At 36.2% G+C, this 12016-nt stretch overlaps 1 protein-coding gene across 2 annotated transcripts in view; it reads left to right on the forward strand.

The window, feature by feature from the left end:
- The window catches only part of Malrd1 (MAM and LDL receptor class A domain containing 1), a 584432-nt gene that overhangs the window by 531896 nt on the left and 40520 nt on the right, over positions 1-12016 (forward strand). The gene's annotated exons all lie outside the window — the stretch shown is intronic.

Below are 12016 nucleotides of genomic sequence, written 5' to 3' on the forward strand. Positions count from 1 at the left end.
TGAGGCTATAACTTACAACTCTTTTATATTTAAACATGTTGCAAAGCAAAAACAAATTATTATTCAGCATTTCTTAAAAGTAAAACAGAAACTAACTGAAAAGATTATTGGAAAGAATAAGGTAGAGGGAATTGAATGGTCTCTTTTACCCATCAAATAAGTAGTAGAAATAAATTGCCAAAGGAGACTTGTAGAAAGCAACTTTTAAGCTACCTGATAAGTATTAATGAACTTTGTTATAGCTTAATTACTTCTTAAAGCATACACATATTGTGTATATTCTTAAAGATGTCCATATCCTTAATAAAAGTATATTTCCTCCTCAGCCCCTCTCTCTGTGTTTTTTTAAAAAAAATATTTCCTAACATTCCAGATTTCTAGCCAGGTTTCACACATTTTCCAATGCAGCTCCACCTCTAAAGTCAACCTTATTTGCCTCCTATTAAGTTAAATTTGCAGTCACCATTGATGCTGGGTAGGGATTGGTTAATTCATCCTGTCAGTCCTGACAGTAGTGATGGAGGTAAACAGAAACTGTAATAGGGATGGTTTCCCAGGCCAGTGGGTGGGCACTAGAAAGCCAAACTCTCCATTATTTCTAGATAATTTATCCAAATTGAAGGATAATTTGCGTTCCTGTTTCAAATATTTTAAGTCAATAATGGAACATTTCATATAACACCATTTCACTTACTTTCCTCTGTTGAAACATAAACAAATGGTTACAAGTTTAAAGAATTTAGATACCACTTTAGTAACAAGTTTGTTAATCCATTATCATGGGTAGGAAATTAACATGTCCTATTTCCTGATGATCAGATCAGTGAGTAAAGTGACTGGGACTGGCATACCATGAAGATGCCGAGATGCTGGAATGACTTACACCTTACTGCCACCAAAAATGTTTCTTCTGAGACTGAGGAGAGGACTATTTGCCTGCTCAAAAGTGCATCTATAGGAAGCACTCTAAATCAGCAAGTTCCTTTAGTGGCATTATTTTAAGAAGAAAAACTAAAATGTAGAAAAAAGCTTAGTTCAAAAAGACAACTATTTATTTACTCCTTAAGCAAATCCTTCATGAAAAATAAACACTTTCTGCTTTCTGAATACTTTACCACAATGTCTGATAGATATGGGGAGAACATAAAGAAGGCAATTATTATAGCTTCAAGATGATTAATATAGCCAGAGAGACAGATGAGCGACAGAGCCACAATATAATGAGATGTGTGCATAATAGACTATTGTAAAAAGCGATGAGATCAGAGAATAGGTATTGCCTGGCAAGGCAATCAGTGTTTTCAGGTACAAACAAAGGAAATGGGTTTAGGTGGAAAGGATTTATTTTAAAATAAACTTTTTGCACAGTCCCGAGAAGGCTATAGAACAAGACTGGGGGATTATGAATCCAGGAACGAGGGCCAAAACCATGGCACAGAATTGGCAGGGAGGCACACTGGTGTTGTTACTACTTGACATAGCATTACAATTTTGGCAATACTGCCTACCAACTGACAACTGATGATAGGGCCAAAGTGGCCAGTGGGGTTGGCCATGATGTATCACTTCCTCCAGCTTCATAGTCAAGGTTGCCGACTGTCTCTGGCAGAGTATCACACTAAGATAGCCCAGCTGCCATGGGAACTGGGAAAGCAAGCATCTGGTGTGCTCTATTAGGTAGGATCTACCTACTTTTTTTGTCTAAAGTTATCGGAGGACTAAACTTGAACAATAAATGAAAGGTTACTAAATATTGTAACCTATTCTCAGGAGGAAGGAAGCAAGTGTACAAAAATGTGTTTGCTAAATTTTCAGTAAGTAGCCTGGTGCTGACTATGTGGTTCCTGTAAGAGCACATGGAAGGACAATATCAAAGCATTCAGAATCTAGACCATGAACGGTCATTTGTATCCCCATGAGCACTTTGAGTTTTATCCTGGAGCAAGTGTGGAGAAACATCACTGGAATCTCATTTAAAAAAAAAAAATCACTGTGCACCGTGGAAGGTGCTTTGTAATGTTTGGATGTGTAATGTCTCCACTGGCTCATGTGTTGGAAACACTGGTCTCCAGTTGGTGATACTATATGAGAGGTTGTGGATTTTCTCGGAGGTGGAAGCTAGTTGAATGAAGCAGATATGCGGTGAGGGTGTCCTTGAAAGTTATAGTATGCCCATGCTTACTGCCTGCTCTCTGTTTCCTGATTCAGCAAAATGTGGAAAAGCAGAGTCAGGTCAGCACTGGCATAGCCAAGAACAGCCTCACCCACCATGCGTTATATACCACGATGGACTCCACCCCAAAGGAAAAGTTATTGATACAATGATGAGGAGGAGAGAATACACATTTTTCCATAACCATTCCTGAGTTCATAGCCAGGACAGAATCCTGTAACCAAACACAGACTAACAAGAGTAAAATAAATCGGCTTATTTAATTTATATAATGAAAGTCATGTGAGAGAAAAGTAACTGAAGTCTATTGTCTGGAAGCCTGCTTTAAATAGTCTTTCAGCTCAAATAATTTTAGGAAAGTGATAAGTAAGTACCTTCTATAGACATAGACATTTAGAAAGGTGTAGTAGAAAATCCTTAGGAAAATTTAAAGTTCATTTTTTTTTCAATTTGAATATTCATTTGCTTATGCAAGCACCCCCATGATTGTGTATGTGTCTGTGTGTACTCCTAGAAGAAAACTAAACTCAAGTTGGTATATACTCTAGGAAGCTGTTCATTTTTGATGCTCGTGGAGTTGCTTTAAGGGTTGCTTTTCATCAGTAGTTCATTTTTCCCCTATTCTATATATTTTGAATCCTTGATGGAGATGTTGGTACTTAATGATAAAAAGAAAATCTGGCCAGAGCTTTGCGACTGAGAAACAACGCTAGATTTCATCAAAGAGTAATTCACATGAGTAACCTAGTAAAGCTATAATCACAAGTGTTTGCTTTGTAATCTGGCCCTGTGTTACCTATGAGCAGGCTTCTCATTAATGAGTGCCTTCTCACACACTCAACACTCAAAGTACTCAGCCATGTCTGTGTAGCACGATATTGTCTTCTGTTGGATCAAATGTATTTGTGATGTTCTTGAAGTAACGAAGTGATTTATCACCTCCTAAATGCACTGCCATTTTCCTGGCAGGACTAACACTTCCCTGGCAAGCTTCCTCCACTGGGAACAGGAACATCTGATGGATAAAAGACTAATCTAAGATTAAGAGAAAGGAGAGGAGTTTTTTTTTCTAAAGTGTGAGTTTTTAGTGCATTTTATGAATAAGATATATGGAGAACATATTTAATCAACCACAGTCATTTTTCAAACCCGTGAGTGAGTAAAGGCCCATTTTATTTTGTCAGCACCTCACTAATGTTCAAGTTATGCACTCATAGAAATAGATATAAAGATTGGCTTTGACTGGGACTAATGTCATTATCCACATTTCTTCAGTCAACTCTCAACCCAGGAGGAAAATTACATTGAGTTATGCATTTTCTTCTCACCTGATTTTGAAATAGAAAACTTTGGCATGATACATGGCTTCCTTGTTTGCTTTTACTTAGGCTCAGTTGCAAAGAAATTAACTTTCAGCTGAAATTTAAAATGTCTATCTCTTAATATAAAAGCTAGTTAGGAAACTAAGTTCCCCTAAGAACCTCCCTGTGCTGATAAGAAGCACAGTTCTAGACAATGTGAAGATGAGAATCACCAGGCATGGAGTGGGATCAGAAGTGATTACCAAGAAACTCAGATGCCTTAAAGAAATGTCAGAGACATAGTAGCCTGTGCTCGGACTGGATTCATGAATACTTGCATGCTGTTTCAGCTTCTTGCCCCTCCTGCTGCATTCAAAACCTTGTGATGACTGAAGATAGCTGGATTTAGTGAAGACTAGAGAATTGCAGCCCACCCCGCACACACACCATTTGACAAAAAGGACTCAGTCTTTCTTCTCTAGTAATACATTTCAATTAATCACAAAATGTATTTAAATCAAAAGAGAAATTTTAAAGATTGACAGATGTGGAAATCTGTTTTCAAACTAAATCTGTGAAAGTTGCTGAGCTACATTCAAGAAGAAAAAAAAAATAGAAGCAACCAGTGGTCATACCTGGATGTGATGACTAAAAACCACAACAAAGGCCACTATTAGCAAAATAGCCCCCCAAATGCAAAAGAAACACTCACACTATGGCAGTAACAAACGGCTGTCTAATTGGACGTAAGGCTCACTCAACAGGAGGATACCCGATTCTGGAAACCATGTCATGTTTTTAACAGCTGACTAATACTCTGTTGTGTAAACATAAAACATCTTTTTAAATCTATTCTGTTGAGGGACATCTAGGTTGTTTCCAATTTCTAACTATTATGAATACAGCAGCCATGAATATGGTTTGGCAAGTGTTTTCCATAGTGACTACAAATTCATACTCCCAACAGCAACGGATGAGTGTTCCTCTTATTCCACATCCTCACCAGCATGAGCTGTCACTTGTATTACTAATCTTAGCCATTCTGACAGGTGTAAGATGAAATCTCAAAGTAGTTTTGATTTGCAATTCCCTGATGGCTAATGATGTTGAATATTTCTTTAATTATTTGATTTTCCTCTACTGAGAATTCTCTGTTTAGATATGTACTCCTTATTTTAATTGGATTATTTAATTTTTTGATATCGTTTCTTAAGTTCCTTTATATTTTAGATATTAGTTTATTAATAGATGTGTGATGAATATTGTTTTTTTTTTTTGCTGTTTGGTTTCATTTTTTATATATAAATTTATTTATTTATTTTACATCTAGGTCACAGTTTCTTCTCCCTCCTTTCCTGGCAGTCCCTCCCCGCACCCACTTCTGTTCCCAATCCCCAATCCACTCCTCCTCTGTTTCTGTTTAGGAAAGGGCAAGTCTCCCATGAGTGTCAACAAAACATGACATATCAAATTGCAGTAAGACTAAGCACCTTGCCATGTATTAAGGCTGGGCAAGGCAACATAGTATGAGGAGTAGGATACCAAAAGCCAGTCGAAGAGTTGAAGAAAGCTCTGTTTCCACTGTTAGGGGTCCAACAAGAGGACCAAGCTACATAACTGTAACATATATGCAAAATGCCTAAGGTGATATGATAGTATATATAAGAAACCCCAAAACGCTACCAGGGAACTCCTACTGCTGATAAAAACCTATAGTTAATTTACTAGATACAAGATTAACTAAAAAAAAAAAAAAAGCATCCATCCTATATATAAATAATAAACAGACTGAGAAAGAAATCAGAGAATCAACATCCTTTACAATAGCCTCAAATAATATAAAACATCTTGGTGTAACTCTAACCAAGCAAATGTCAGGCCTATATGACAAGAACAACAAGTCTCTGAATAAAGAAATTGTAGAAGATATCAGTAGGTGGAAAGACCTCCCATGCTCATGACTCCATAGGATTGACATAGCAAAAATGGCCATCTTACCAAAAGCAATCTACAGATACAATGCAATCCCTACACAGTTCTTTACAGACTTTGAAAGAACACTATTCAACTTCATATTGAAAAAAAAGACAGGATATGGAAAACAATCCTGTACAATAAAAGAATTCCCAAAGGCATCATCATCCCTGATTTCAAGCTCTACTATAAACCTACTGTAATAAAAATCACATGGAATTGGCATAAAAACAGACAGGTAAATCAATGAAATTGAATAGAAGATCCAGATGTCAATTCACACACTTATGGACACTTGATTTTTGATAAAGAAACCAAAGTTATACAATGGGGGAAAAAGGATCTCCAACTAATGATGATGAGCTAACTAGATATAAGCATATAGGATGCAAATAGACCCATATCTATCAGCCTGCAAAAACTCAAGTTGAGGCAGATCAAAGACCTCAACATAAATCCAGATACACAGAATCTGATAAAAGAGAAAGTGGAAAACAACTTTGAATGCATTAGCAAAGGAGACAACTTCCTGTTGAACAGAACACCAATAACACAGACACTAAGATCAACAATTAATAAATGGGACCTCATTAAAAAAAGTTTCTATGAGACAAAGGACATCATCAATAGGACAAAATGGCAGCCTACAGAATAGAAAAAGATATTCACCAACCCCATATTGGATAGAGGGCCGATTTCCAAAATATATAAAGAACTCAAAAAACTAGATAACAACAAACTAAATAATCCAATTTTAAAATGGGGTACAGATCTAATCAGCGAATTCTCAACAGAAGATCTCAAAGACACTAGTCCTCTAATCCAATCCTTTCTCTGACAACACTTCATATTTTACTTTAATGACTTGTCCATCCTTTAAATTTATTGAATTTTTATTTTCATTAAACTGAATTGAAGACCCAGAAAAAAAAATCACATACCTATGAAAAAGAAGGCAGAAATACACACTGGAAAAACAGTGACCAATTACACCATTAGCACAGGTGCAAAGATCAACATTACAAAATGGGACCTCATGAAACCAAAAAAGCAAAGAACACCATCATTTGGACAAAGTGGAAGCCAAGAGAATGGTGAAAGATCAACCCTGTTTTTAACAGCTGAGTAATACCCCATTATGTAAATGTACCACATTTTCTTTCTTTCAATTCAATTCCATTGATTGACATGTCTGTTTTTATAACAATACTATGCTGGTTTTAGCTTTGTAGTACAAATTGAAGTTGGTAATAGTGATACCTTAGCAGTGTGTGTGTGTGTGTGTGTGTGTGTGTGTCCATATGAAGCTGGGTATTGTCCTTTGGAGATTTGTGAAGAATTTTGTTGAGGATTGCATTGAATATGTATATTGGTTTTGGTAGGATGGCTCTTTTACTTTGCTAATCCTACTGATTCATGAGCATGGGAGCTCTTTCCATCTCACACAAGTATCCCAAGTTGATGGAAATTTGACATTCTACAAAGTGGTTCTAAGATACACACCTGATTTGCTAGTAGTAAGATGATTTTAGAATAAAGAAAAAATTATCCATTAGTGTCTTCCATTCAATTGTGCAATAATATTCTTGATCTTGTTCTCAGGAAGCTTTTGTTTCTCTCAGAGATTTGACTTTATAACAGTCTATCTGGTTTGCTGTAATGGATTTCCTCCATTGTTGAGTAACATCTAATGTTACATTATCATCTATCTACTATTATCTATCTATCTATCTATCTATCTATCTATCTATCTATCTATCTATCTGTCTGTCTGTCTGTCTGTCTGTCTGTCAGTCTGTCTATCTATCTATCTATCTACACATAAACGCTTTTATAACCTAGAGGATCTAAAAACATTTACTACCACATTAATATATAATATCCATGTAGATAAGCATTAGAAATTTTTTTCCAAAATTCATAGTAATATTTTGTATCCTTGTTTATTTCCTTCACCAAATTTCTCAATCTATTTGACTCTCCACTCTTTCAGTCTCCTTCTCTTTTTCTTCTCTGTCCCCCTCTTTTTTTTTCTCTTCATACTCCTCTTCTTCCTGATTTTGTTGTTTTGAGATAGGTTTCTACTCTGTAGCCCTGCTTAACCTAAAAAAAAAAAATCACAATATAGATAAAGCTGGCTATGAACTTGCTTCAGTCCTTCTACCTCTGCCTCCCAAGTGTTAGGAATGAGCCATCATGCACAGCCTCTTATTCATTTTCTATTTTTGATGTTTGGTATGCCATAATAGGTGATCAATGACCAAGCCCCAAAACACTAGTCCTCTAATACAATCCTTTCTCTGACAACACTTTATATTTTACTTTAATGACTTGTCTATCCTTTAAATTTATTGAATTTTTATTTTCATTAAGCTGAAAGAAGATAATTTACATTCTTTTCTACCATAATCAATCCTCTAGCTATTTCTTTTCTCTCTCTCTCTTTTTTTTTTAAGAATTCAGAGTATCTTCTGAAGAACACAAAGAAAACACTTTCCACCTGAACTGTCCATCTCAGTGGTCTCCACACCTGTATCTTGCAGGCAGTATCAAGAGAATGCCTACAAGGTACCAGGTGTGGGGAGCTACATCTAAAGAATTAGGAAATTAAGAAAGAAGATTCAATGGTTTTGAGGTATGGCTCTGTCATAAAGTGCATACTTAGCATGCATAAGGCCCTCAGTTCCATCCCCAATGACAAGAGAGATAGGAGTGAGGGGAAGAAGAAAGAGGAAGAAGAAAAGGAGGAATTATACATCCTAATCCAAAAATGTAGACATTCTGGGTCAGTTGGAATCTATATGATTTTTAAATTCTCACCAAGAGCTTGTGTTACATTACTGTTTTCATTATTGCTTATAAGACTTTCATAAACACTGAGACCTTCATATTTGTAATGTAATATCAATATTTTCCTTATCTGCTCTATAGGCCGTTCCAAGACCTGAATGAAATAAGTTTAAAAGGTCCTTAAACATTTCTACAGGACTGGATATATTGGTAACTGGTAAAAGGCTAGCCAGCCTAGCATACAAAATATCATAGGTTATATCCTGGAATAGTAACACAATTTTGTAATCCAGCATTTAGAATGTAGAAACAGAAGTATCAGAAGCTCAAGGTCATCTTCAGATACATAAAGACTCAAGGACAGCCTAGGGTATGTAAGATCTATCTCAAAAAAATAAATAAAAAAAATAAAGTTGAGTGATTTTAAGTAGATATCATCACATAGATTTCATATTTGGGTAGAAGATGTATTTCTTATACCTTTTGGAAGGTACCCTGCTCTTCTCAAGTACTTTGGTGATATGTGTTCACTGAATTCACACTATTAGTGACTATTGTATTTTGATAGCCAAGTAAGGTATAAGTTACTATATTTTTTAACAGAAAATCAGAACAGTTTTGAGAATCATATAATCAGGGTCAATTAGCAAGGATATTTTGAATATTTTGTTGATTTCCTTATCAGCTCACAGCAGAACTTGACAGATTTGGCTGGCATGAATAACAGAGAAATAGGGACACAATGAGTTGCAGTAACAGGCAGAAAGGGCCACTGAGAATGTCCTCTATTTGCATTCCATGGAGGCATACAGTGTGTGATGTACTTGATGGTAACGGTAAAGAGCAGTGACTACTGTACCACAAGTTGAATCATTTCTCCCCAGTTCATTCTCCTCCCTGATCCTGAACTTTCTTACATATATTGAGGGAAGATGGGGACAGAGAATTGGACTAGAAACTCATATAAAGACATGTTCAGCTTGCATTTTTATTACACTTTACCAACAGGATGCTTGGCATACACTCTAATTTCCTATCATTTACTTTTAACTATGATGTCAGCCATAGTGAAAAATCACTCTGTGGTATTCTTGGTGGTGTGCCTCTAATAACATTCTGATTACTGCATGGGAATCTCCAGGACAAAGCCACTGAAAACAATCGGGGTCTTATTTAAAAGAAAGAAATGAAGAATCAATGGAGCCAGTGATTTACTTTGGAAGGCAAATGGTTTGTTATCTTGTGAATATTTTAACTGGCAAAGTGTAAAGCTGCCTGTCTACTGACCTGCCACAACCAAGTCACTAGTCTATGTTTTTTTCCGCCCTTTGATATTCAGCCATCAAGGTTATTTTAGGACACGGCTTTTTCCCAGTCTATTTCAGTCTGCTAACATTTACTCTGCCAGTTATCTGAAACACTTTTAAAAAAATCAAAATGTCAGTCACTTTAGGTATGAGAAGTCTAATAATAAGCACTATACATTGAATAAGTTAGGAGCTTATTAAATATATATGATAATAATAATTGATCATAATAGGAAGCTAACAATACACCCGTCTCATTCTAAGCACCTACAGGTATTTCATGAGTGGGCACTTGCAATATCACTGTGACACTGATGCTTTTATCTCTGTGTGTTAATAGATGAGGAAACTGAGGTACTTGAAGGCTGAGTAATTATGTTTGCCTTCCTCACAGCTAAGTGAGGGAAAAGATTCAGTTCATGCAATTGTTTTAAAGACTCCTGTGTTCTTACTGTATTAAAAATTAGTATTTTACTATTTTTTAGAAAAATTCAGATGCACATCAAGACTAATACCTAAAATCTCCAAAGTAGTCCAAATTCGTATGCTGATGTATCTTTAAAAATAAAACAAACAAACAAAACAATGCATAACATTGGGAAGCTTCTTTTTGTACTTTCTTTATAATTTTTATATTTTATTACAAAAGTTATTTTAAATTAACATTATTTATGTATCATTAAGCATTTAAATTTAAGGCAAACACCAGTAACCAATGGTCTTGGTTAATAAAGAGATACACCATAGAATTACTTGTATTTACTCCCTTTATATCAGGAAGACAACTTTTCCTACCCATCCTAGGTTACTGGCTGACATCCTGGAATTAGGTTCCTTCCCTACTCTCTTTCCCTGTCCTTATTCACTCTGACTGGTTTCCCTTCCTTCCTCTGAGAGTACATGCCCTGCCTTAACATTATGTGTATTCCCTTGCCCTCTTCTATTCCTATTCCTTGAGGGCATCTGTGATATAACCTTTTCTACAGAAAATACGGTGAGCAATCAGAGAATCTTTGGAAGGTAGACTAAAATGGAGATATATAGACACTGAAAGAAAACAGGGAGAAGTAAAAATGAGAATATGGTGGATAGCATTAGATGTACAAGTTTTGAACCTGATTTCCAAAGCCTGATTTAAAACTGACCATGAACATGGTAACCTCTCATGCATGCTGTAGAGTACCAAAATCAGGGAGGGAACTAAGGCAGAGGAAGAAATAGAGTCAGGGATGCTAGGCTGACCTTTGACAAAAGACCTCCAAGTTCTTAAAGAGCCACTCCATGGTGGCATTCAGGGAAAGGTGCAATGGAAATCCTTTTCTAAAATTCTTTGGTAGTTTCTCTGCCCAGAGGAAAAAGAATGCTATTAGTTTACTTGACATTTTACTATGGTAGAACATTGCAATCAGGATTTGTCGGCAAGCTCCAAAATCAGACAACTAAGCAACTAAGAAGCTAATATAAATTGGGTAATTAACTCCAGAAAATTGAAAATAAACAAATATTAATGCATGTGTTGTTGGCTTGGTACTGGATAAGACTTCATGTAGTAATTGTGTGTGTGTGTGTGTGTGTGTGTGTGTGTGTGTGCAGAGCTCAGTATGAATTTGGACACATAGAAATGGAGAAGACAGCTGTTGGGGGGCAGTAAGAAGGTGCTGGCTGTGAAATATAGATAAATTATCTATAACAGTAAAATAAATAAAAATTATACATAATACTTCAAAATAGAGGTTCAGAATCCAACTGTGGTGACTCATGCCTATTATCTAAGCATTTGAGAAGTGGAAGCAGAAAGATTAGGAGTTTGAGGTTATCTTTGGCTATCTAGCAAGTTCCAAATTTACATCACAATAAACAGCTGAAGATATTGCTACCATTTATCTTTAGAGCTTCACTTCTAGTGCAAGTCGCATATGTTATACCATAGTCATGTAATGCTCTAATAAAATATGAGAAGTACAAAATGCTACCCACAGAGTGGTAACCTTACACATGTATTGACGTGGTAACCTTATACACACATTCACGTAGTAACCTTACACATACATTCACATTTCTAGTTTTATTCTTGTCTAAGAGTTAGAAATTGTCCCTATGCTTTTATCACACTGGGCATGCCTCCCATCCCACAGGCCACTTCTGCCAATCACTTTTCTTCAAATTCCCCTAAGATATTCATTACCAGAGAACTGACAAGTAGTTCTATCAGGAACCTACACACCAGCCATCATCTGTCATGTTCCACATCATCTTTCTGAAAAGACCCTGTCCACCAAGGGCTCTGGGACCCATTCATCTTTTCCCAAGGATTACTTTTGTGCTGGTTTTGTCTGTCAGGAACCAGCCTCCCCACTGAATTAAAAACATTCTCTTGAAGCCAGCTCCTTAAAGAGACAAGGTAGCCCCCACTTCCCCACTTCCCCATGTAACCCACTTTCTGAGCTGGTCCTCCACAGATTCGTCTCCAT

This window comes from Peromyscus leucopus, chromosome 5 (assembly GCF_004664715.2).
Source record: "Peromyscus leucopus breed LL Stock chromosome 5, UCI_PerLeu_2.1, whole genome shotgun sequence".
Taxonomy (NCBI): domain Eukaryota; kingdom Metazoa; phylum Chordata; class Mammalia; order Rodentia; family Cricetidae; genus Peromyscus; species Peromyscus leucopus.